Here is a 9862-nt window from a genome sequence, read left to right as displayed (position 1 = left end):
CTTAACAAAGCTCTCCTTACGAAAATTGGCTAGAGACTAGTTGAAGAAAATACTAATTGGGGCAATATCATGAAAGCCAAATATTTGTCTAATACCTCTTTGAAGTGGAATCTATTTAGCAATGACCTTCCTGGAGGTTCAAAAATCTGGCAGAATATTGTTAGAAATAGAGGTTTATTAAGAGAATATTTGAGGTGGATTGTGGGGAACGGTTTCAATATTAGATTTTGGGAAGATAGGTGGATGGAGGGGAAACCACTGGTCTTCAGCAAATTCAGTAGATTAATGGAATTACTTAAAAATGAGGTTGGGGGAAGATTCGGAGACTATATTGTTCAGGAGAGGAGGTGGAAGAAGCTTTATTAGGAAGATTACTCCCAAGAAGATATTCTTCTCCTTAATGAATTGGAAGAGTTGTTAAAGGAACAAAGACTCCCCCTATTACCTCGGGAGGACACTACGGCTTGGGACTTAACTCCAAGTGGTAACTTCACTTTCAAATCAACATACACATTCAAGTTTAGTAAGGACCCCTACCCAACATTGTGGCGAAAGGTATGGATCACTGACCTTATTCCTAAAATTAATTTCTTTTAGTGGATGGCTCAGCATGGTAAAATCTTAACTTTGGACAACTTGAAGAGAAGGGGTTTTTATATAAAAAATCATTGTTGTCTTTGTAAAGAAAAGGAAGAAAGTATTTTCCACCTTTTCTTAGAATGCCAATATACTTTAGGGATTTGGACTAAGGTCGAGGAAAGGTTTGGCTTGGACTAGGTTATGAAAGATAATCTAGGACAGTTTGTGGAGAATTGGTGCGGTCCCTTTTATCACCCTAGATTAGTTTTTCTATGGAAAATTGTTCCACCATATGTTTGCTAGCACATATGGAAAGAAAGAAATAATAGATTATTTAGGGAGGAGAGTAAACCAGAGGATGTGGTTTTTGGAATAATGGACAAATTGTTGAAGGAAAATTTAAGAGTGGCTAAATGTAAAAAGCCAAAGGAGGAACCAGCTAGACATGAAGGCCTAGTTGTTGAAGGATGGGGTTGTCATGGGGATTTTTTCCTCTTTGATAACTCAAAAATGATGATGAGATAGTAGATGAGATGGAGACCCCCCACCCTAATGCAGTATAAACTAAACTTCAACAGTGCTGCAATTGGAGGAATAGGAGCAACGGGAGGAGTGCTACAGGACAGAAATGGTGATGTGTTGTTGGTGTATGCAAGAAAGGTGGGAAATGGAAGCAATAATTTGGCTGAAGCCATAGCATTGTTATGGGACCTTCAACTAACTAGGGAAATGCAAATTAAGGAGTTAACAATTGAGGGGGACTCCAAATTAATCATTGAATTGGTCAAGGGAGTGGCCAGACTGGGTTGGAATATTTGAAACACCATTATGGATATCAAGCAAGTGTTGAATGGAATGGAAAATATCTACCTTCAGCACATCTATAGGGAAGGAAACAAGGTGGTAGACACGGCAGCTGCCATGGGGTTTAATGCAATGGCAATCATGTGCTAGAGGAATTGGGTTGATCTCAACGAATATATTAAGTCGTTGATAATCTTGGAAAGAGGCGAGAATAATATATGATGAGGACTATAAATTTTTTAAGTAGGGCCAAATTTGGCAACATGGTGATAATGTTCGCTAAATTTAACAATGGCTTTTTGGAAATAAAGGGAAGATGTGGCTATACAAACGATAATCGGAGTGATTATGAATTAAGAGAGATGTCACTTCATAATTATGGTAACCCATTGTGAGTTTCAAATTACTTCCCAATTGGAAGTACAAAAGATATCATTAATTAGGATGTCAGAAAACGTCGAGGTATGAAAATTATGATTTTATACATTAATGAATCCCATAATAATCTCGCATGGGATTTTGGATCTCATCAAGCACGGGTTTGCAAATTTTATTTACTTGTTAAAGGGCTTAAGGTGAAGAGTAGTTGCAGAGAGATTGTTGTTGAGAAAGTTCAGATGCATATTACTGAAGAAGGGGAGCCGAAAATTGGTGAAATAGAGATGGGTGGGGACTTGAATAGGTTGGAACCCACAAAAATGGAGAATTTTAAAGATAGGATGGCCACTTGGTTTCTTCTGAAGGAAGGGATTTTTTTGCCGTACATGCAGTCGATGGTGGGATACGATGAGAACTGTATGCTCCAATTTGTTAATGAATGGAATGAAAGGAAGGTCACTATTAATGGAATCACCTTCCAAGTCACTGAGGAAGTGATTGCCATGGTGATTGGCCTCTCAATGAAGGGGGAAAATGGAGAAAGGTTACCAAAATTACTGATGAGGCTAGTATGAATAGTTTCTCCGCAGAAGGTGGGGAGTCAATTCGTTACAAAGAAGGGTTTAAAAGAGACAAGTTTCCCACCCCATGGGATGATGTGTGCCTGGTCCTTATGAGCTATCTGACACTGGAGGGCAAGTTTGGTGTCTATTATTACTATCATTTCTCTTTGTTAAACCATTTTAGGAATAGGGATTTCATTTCTATCCCCTTTTATCTTCTGCATTCCCTTGAGGATATGGTTGCTGACGTTAGAGAAAAAAGGAGTAAAGGTTTAAATTTTACCATAATTCATCAAGGTTTAATCTTCCACCTCTATCAGTTTCACCTAGCCCTATGCCCACCTAGGGTGGTGGTGGTAGATAACCAATGCCACAGCTAGAATTCATCCTCGAGCTCCAATACGGGCACTAGAATTCACACCCCCCAACCCTCCCCTAGTAGGGAAAATAAGAAAAAGAAAAAACCTAAAACAACAATAGAACAAAGGGGAAACAAGAAGACAAAAATTAAAAATTTGGTTGAGGTTGATGGAGAGGATTCAAAGGAGGAGACCGGGGGTAAGGCTAGCAGGAGATCTGGTAGGCTTGCACCATCCCAGGCTAAGTGCAAATAGAAATCCCTCAGATGTCCAATTGAGGAGGTTGAGGAAGATAGTTCAAAAAATAATAATGAAGGAAGGGAGGAGGAAGATATTTCTAATTCCAAGAAGGATGATGGAAAGGAGGAGGTGGAGAAAAGTTTTAACTCAGGGGATAACTTGGTGGACAGTGCCTAGACCCAGGCATCTACTGGTAATGCTATGAATACGGAGATCACCCATGTGTTTGCCAACTTTTCCCTTAAACCCAGTACCTTTTGTGATGAGAGCAGCAAGATGGACACTTCCCCCATAACTATTTCATCCCCGGTCAAGGATAATTCTAAGGTTTTCTCTAACCCAAGGGTTTTATAGGATGAAATCCAGGTGCTAAAAGCTAAGGAAGAAGCTTTAAAGGTGGAAGCGGAGACTAAGGAAGGGACCGAGGTTTCAGAGGAACAATATGCTAAATTGGAAAGGAGGGTTAAAACTTTGGAGGAGGGATTTTTTTCCTTCTCCAAATTTGGCCTCAAAGTCACACATGTTGCGGCCACCACCCTTCAATTGCTAGCACAAGAAAAGGAGAACATAAGTATGGATATGTAGGACCACAAGTTGCTCTTCAAGTTCCTTGCTGATGACTAGGTCTGGATCCTATGGACGCGAAGGGGAAGGGGAAAAAAGAAAATTATGTTTCTTAGTTTACTAGGATCTTTGGATCCAAGACTTTTTTATGTTTTACTATTAGTTAAGGCTTTGCTGGTTTACAATTGTAATTAAGATTCGGGTTGGCTTGCTATGCCAATTTTGGTTGGGTTGATTTTTGTAGTTTACTAGTTTTCTCGGCTTGGTTGTAGCTTAGTTACTCTTAGCTCTGTTGGTTTTTGCAGACATTTGGAACTTTGTTGATGTTTAGTTAGTCTTTTGTCTGCTAGTGGTTTCTGCTGGTAGTGTGTTGGTTACCAGCTTTTTGCTTGTATGGGCCAACCACCTTGTTTTGGTCACTTTTAATTTCAAAAATAATTAACTAAATTGTTATTAATGTCATTCTAATTTTATTAATAAATTAATAGTTATTTTGTTAATAACTTAAGAATAAGTTATTTAAAAATAAATATTAATGATAAATAATTAAACGTTTTAATTATTTATTATTATTAAAATACTTTTGGGAAAACAAATTGATTGTTGACATTTTATTGATATTTAATTAGAATATTTAATTAAATTATTAATGAAATAAACTGGAACTGTAAGATATGAATGATTAATAGGCAAACTTGAGATTTTATTTTCTAGTTTGGATTTAAGTGAAAACATAAACTTGAAACTTGTAGTAAAATCAAACTTTTGTATCTTCAAAAAAACATAATGTATTGAGTAAGCTCCATTGTATGCTCTGTATGCGAGGTGTATCTTATGTTTTGGGGTTCAAGGTTTGAACTAGCATTGACCAGTGTTAGGATGTTACCATAGGCTCGAGAGTTCTATGTTTGTGATGTCATGATGATGCTTTGATCTTGATTCTTTTTAACCCAACCATGGTAATGTGATGGTATGCTTTATGATATGTTTGTATTTACTGTTTCTTATTGCTTTCTAGTATTCTTATGTGAAGCTAAGGTGATTGTTATGAGATATTTGACTTAACCATTTTTAATCCTTGATCAATTATATTTGGGTTTCTTTCCAATCGCTTTGATAGGACTAAAGTGTTTGCTTTGTTCTTGGTGATGTCATCTTGTGACATGTTTGACTTAACCATTATGAGTCTTCGATCAGTGTTATTTTTGGGATGCTTTCTAGTTGCTCGTAGAGAATTGATGTGATTATTGTGATTTAACTTTTGGCGCTTTCTAGTCACTTGTATAGGACTAAGGTGATTTTACTATGATTCTTTGATTTGTGATTTCATGAGATTAGGGTAGGTAATCTACATGTAATGTCGAGAAGTGGCTTGCAATGGGGGTCGGGGCCCTAAGTGGTTCCCAGGGTAACCCATTGTAAGTTGTTTAATAAGTGAAAACACTACACTAAATGGGAATAAAATGAACCTAATAAGAGTCTTTATATGTTCTCCCCCATGCCTTGAGTGTTAGTATAGACTAGGATGGGAGTAGAGAGAACGCTTGGTTGCGACCTTGCATCCATAGCACGCCTTGCCAGTATGAGAGGATACTAGTAGCTGCATAGGGATCACTAGGGGGTCGGGGTCCCAAGAGACTGCCAAGGTAACTCTAGAGTGATTTTTGTGATGACACTTGCCCGCTTACGTAGTAGGTTTCCTATGTGTCTTTGTGTGCCTCTGGGAATTAGATGTCAATCTATCTTAGAACCTTTGAGTTAGATTGCTTTTAGGATTTCTTAGACTTAGAGAGTATTTTGATGTTTGGATTGTTATCCTGTTTGGGACTTTAGACTATCTCCTCAGCGCGATGGGAGTGAACTATTTAGGTTCCACGCGGTCGGGTGGTAGTGCTTTTTACTCTTACCATTGAGATCCGTTTGTAGTCACCGTGGCTAAAGCATTCCTTGTCTACATTTCTTTTTATTCTATTTATGTATCATTATGATGGATGGTTATATTTCATGATGGATGTTTATATCTTTTATGATGGATGGATATATCATGTATGGTGGATGGTTTCATTTATTTTATTGTACTTTTTATCATGGATCCAAGGAGGGTGATGTAAATTCTATTTTTATAAATGTATATTATTTTAGCCTTTCATACGCTGTGACATGTATAGTGGATGATTAAGCATTCTGAATTTTATTGCCAAGTGGCATTCAGAACATATTATTTAAATGGACTTTGGACTTTTAATTATTCTTTCATGTGGATGTGGTATTTATTAGACTTAGTATTAATTAAAATTTAAATGTGACTCAACATCTTGGGATCCTTAAGAAATGTAATCTATTATGTTTGCTTATGTATGATTGTATGTTATTGCTTCTGCTAGTTTATGTTTGACGTGTATGTTATTTTTTCTTTTTTTTAAGAAAATGTTTGGCAAACTTAGTAAAACTTTAGGTTAATTCTTTTGGATCCCTTGGCGGAGCGTTATAGGGGTAGTGGCCCCCACCCATCATTAAAAAATAATTATTTTTTTTTTAAATCATTTTAATAAATGAAAAAAAAACTCCCCAATCAGAATATTGACCAGGACAATATTACCACAGAAAGTTTTATTACTGTTGTAATATATATATATATATATATATATATATATATATATATATATACTTTTTCCACCTAAGATCTGATAGGAAAATCATTTGCAACCATACAAATTTTATAAAACAATAATCTTTTCTTAATTTTCAAACCCTACTTATGAATTTCTTCCTTAAATTCAAATTTTCTAATGAGAATTTTAATTTTGTTTTCACGAATCTACAAGCAATGAAGAACAATCAATTTACCAATAAGGGTTTTAAATCAAAATATGTTTTCCATACACAAAAATTGATATAACAGACACAAAGAAGATAGAGGTATATCCAAAGATTTACTACAATGAATTCTACAAAACTCCTATCATTCTAATGCTACAATCTGACAAAAGCTCAATGATTGCAAAAATTTTCCTCTCCCAGATCCTTCAGAAATATCATGTCTTTCAATCTTCAAAAATTGTTCCTCCAAAACTTGTGTATAGAAATGAGCTTCAATCTCTTACTAAAGAGTTTAACTCATCCTAGGGTTTCAGGTTTACGAACATGCAAAGGCCTCTTCTTTTATTATTTTAATTTATTTAATCACTTGTGCATGTTTTTTTGCCTTTAATTAGAATAAACTTGATTTAAATTATTCTCGCTTCGTTTTTATTAAATAAGAAGACAATTTTTTGAAAACATGTTTATTAATTTAACTAATAATAATATTTAAAGTTCATTATTTAAATGCAACTTCTAAATTTATTATTATTAAATTAGTCTTTTAATTAAATCCTTAAATTCATTTCTTCTATTTAATTTTTTTTTTTTAATTCTATATAAAAAATTTGTTTTATTAAATCATTTAATAATCTCTTCAGTTGATTTAATTATATCCAACAGTCACAGCAGACCCACAGTTCAATAACAAAGTATGAACCAAACTCAAAGGTTAAAAATCTTAAATTCCCGTCACTTTAAAGAATTCGAAAAGGTAAATAAATCATATACTTGTCTTATATTTTACGACAATTGGCTCAGATTTAGGATTTAGACTTGCGAACTGTCTCCCCTCTTTTACCATTGAGATATTGCAATAGGGCATATTCATCCTAGCAATTCAGGGAAGTTGATGTTCAGTACCTGTAATCTATATAAAAGTCGAACATGTACATATGCATATACATCTAAACTAAACAGGCAAATGGCAGGAAGTGGTACATCGTGTAAATCTTGACTAGCAGATGACTACAACTCCCTCCCTCGACCACATCAGATACGTCAAACATAAAGTAAAACATACATGTACACTATACACATTGAAGTATGGAGTAAGTAACCAAAAAAACCACATTAATCATCCATATAATTGTCATCATAAAAACAGCTGAAATCACTATATAAAATATACAAAGCATCATCAGAAGAATTACTATGAACACATGAAATATCCAAGTATAAAATAGCTCATCAAATATATAATCTAAGTATGTAAACAAAATCAACCAAATCAGGTAACTAAGTACCACTAAATCACATCACATAACTATAAAAGTTGGCCTAAAAGAATTAGGCAATATAACATAAAAGTAAATTAAAGGTAGGCACTACACAACCTCTTATATTTATATGAGAATTGAGTCAAAAATAAACATGTTCTTTCATAGGACAAGTCTATTCATTAACATAATGAAAATCATTATTTGTGCGCACACACACACACACACACACACACACACACACACATATATATATATATTACAATTTATCTAAATGAAACTAAAAAAAACAAAGGTGAGTGGTTGAGCTCTTAAAAAGTGTTAACAAAAATATTGAAGAGCTCTCTCCCATCATGCTTAGATGTTATATGAAAATTGGTGAACTAATGAAGATTTTATCTTTAAGACTTAGAGGACGAAATCCCTTTATGCTAGCATTCTTCTCGGTGATGCAAGATGGAGTCAAGAGGATAAGAGGATATGATTGTGCTTTGAAGGAGGAAATTAGTGGATGGAAGAATATTTTTAAGTGTTTTGTTGTTGGTGATTCGATTGCATATTTTAGAGCTGGAGTGCTACAAATTCGCAGATATTATAAAAATACTTTTGGCCCTACCAAACCTGCAATAGATGGAGTTGCATTCTCATTCTTTGTTGGCTAAATTTCTTCTTGATAGGTGTCATGTAATGCTGGGAAATGGTGGTTGATGTTAGAGATGTACCCAATACTTAATGCTTTTACGTATGATGCCAAACATTTGTAAATTACAAGGTTGAAGAAATATCTAGGTTTGCAATATTAATCGCCTTTGATTTTGTATTGACTAAAGTTGTGAAAATCACTACACTGTTAACTGCAGTCATTTGTATGAATTCAGATTTAAGATTTCAATATTGTCATTTAGTTTTTTGTAAGTATGTATGCTTTCTATTGTACATCTTATGACATTCAAATAAGGTGAAGAAACCATCAACCAACGAGACATTCTAAAGACAATTAGTTGACATGAAAACTGTTTGACAAAATCCCTACTAATAGAAGAGGTTAAAATTTATTAGAACAAGGGGTATCCTTCCAAAAAAAAAACTATTACAAGGATGATTTTTAGGACATTTGAATATGGAATTCAAAGAAGTGAAATCATTTCTTTTTCCACGTACTACTTTATTTAATTTTGCTGATTCTATGTCAAATAAATGAAATCACGAAGACAAGCTAAAATAGGGCTTATATTTTTTTTTTTCTTATGTAGAGTTCATATATATATTAATACAAAATCCTTAGCTTCAGCCCTTAACCAAGTGGAAAAATGACTTCTAGACTATATACTCATATGAAAACAATTATCTACTTGTTTGCAATGGTTTCTTACAAGAGGGCATTTTCCCACTATCAAGAGGACATTTTGACCTCTATCAGTACATACATTAAATGTTAGTTATACAATAAAATATAAAAAGTAATATTAATTTTAACAATTGAAGATTAGCATTATATCTAGAAGTAATTTATTATTTATTGCTTCAAATAAACATAATGATATTTATATGTGTATCTATGATTCAATGTTGCTACTAAGATGTGAATTTCAATGTTATAAATAAATTACAAGTACATATTTAAAAATATCGTCAACAGTCCCATTATCCACATAAAAGATAGAGGCTCATTGACATAATTCTCCAAATCTCCAAATCAGCTCTTAATTTACAAAAACTAGCAACTCGTAAATAAATTTATAACATTAGATAAACTGCCGAAACAAAATATCGTGCATGTACATTTGTATGTAGTCAAACAGAAAGTTACTTACAGATGAGCATCGAGTTTTCATATTTCAAAAATATAAAATATGGTTTGAACAGCTACTAAATAATTAATAATTATATAGATGTTTATCAGCAATAAATCTAATAAGTCATTGCATATAACTAATAAATTTGTAAAAATAATCAAAACATTGTTGTTGCCTGTCCATGCTACTATCATTCAATGAATGTATGAATAAAGGATTTTAATGACGTCCACTATGGGACCACAAATCAGAAACACTAATTCTGACCGTTCCAAAATTATACTTTAATTCTATTAAAGTCTATCAATGAAAAATTATAAATTATAAAAATAGTACTGTTAATCATTAATCTTAACGTCTCTTGTATAAATAGCACTGCTAATTATTAATTTTGACGATACTCTTAATTGTTTGACAAACAAATCATTAATAAATATATTTTGTTCTCTTTAAATAAGAAATTATATTACTTAACACACGACTAACAGACAACAGTGAGT

This window comes from Cupressus sempervirens, chromosome 2, assembly GCF_028749045.1.
Source record: "Cupressus sempervirens isolate cs-2001-9-10 chromosome 2, ASM2874904v1, whole genome shotgun sequence".
Lineage (NCBI taxonomy): Eukaryota > Viridiplantae > Streptophyta > Pinopsida > Cupressales > Cupressaceae > Cupressus > Cupressus sempervirens.
This window is presented reverse-complemented; position numbering follows the sequence as displayed.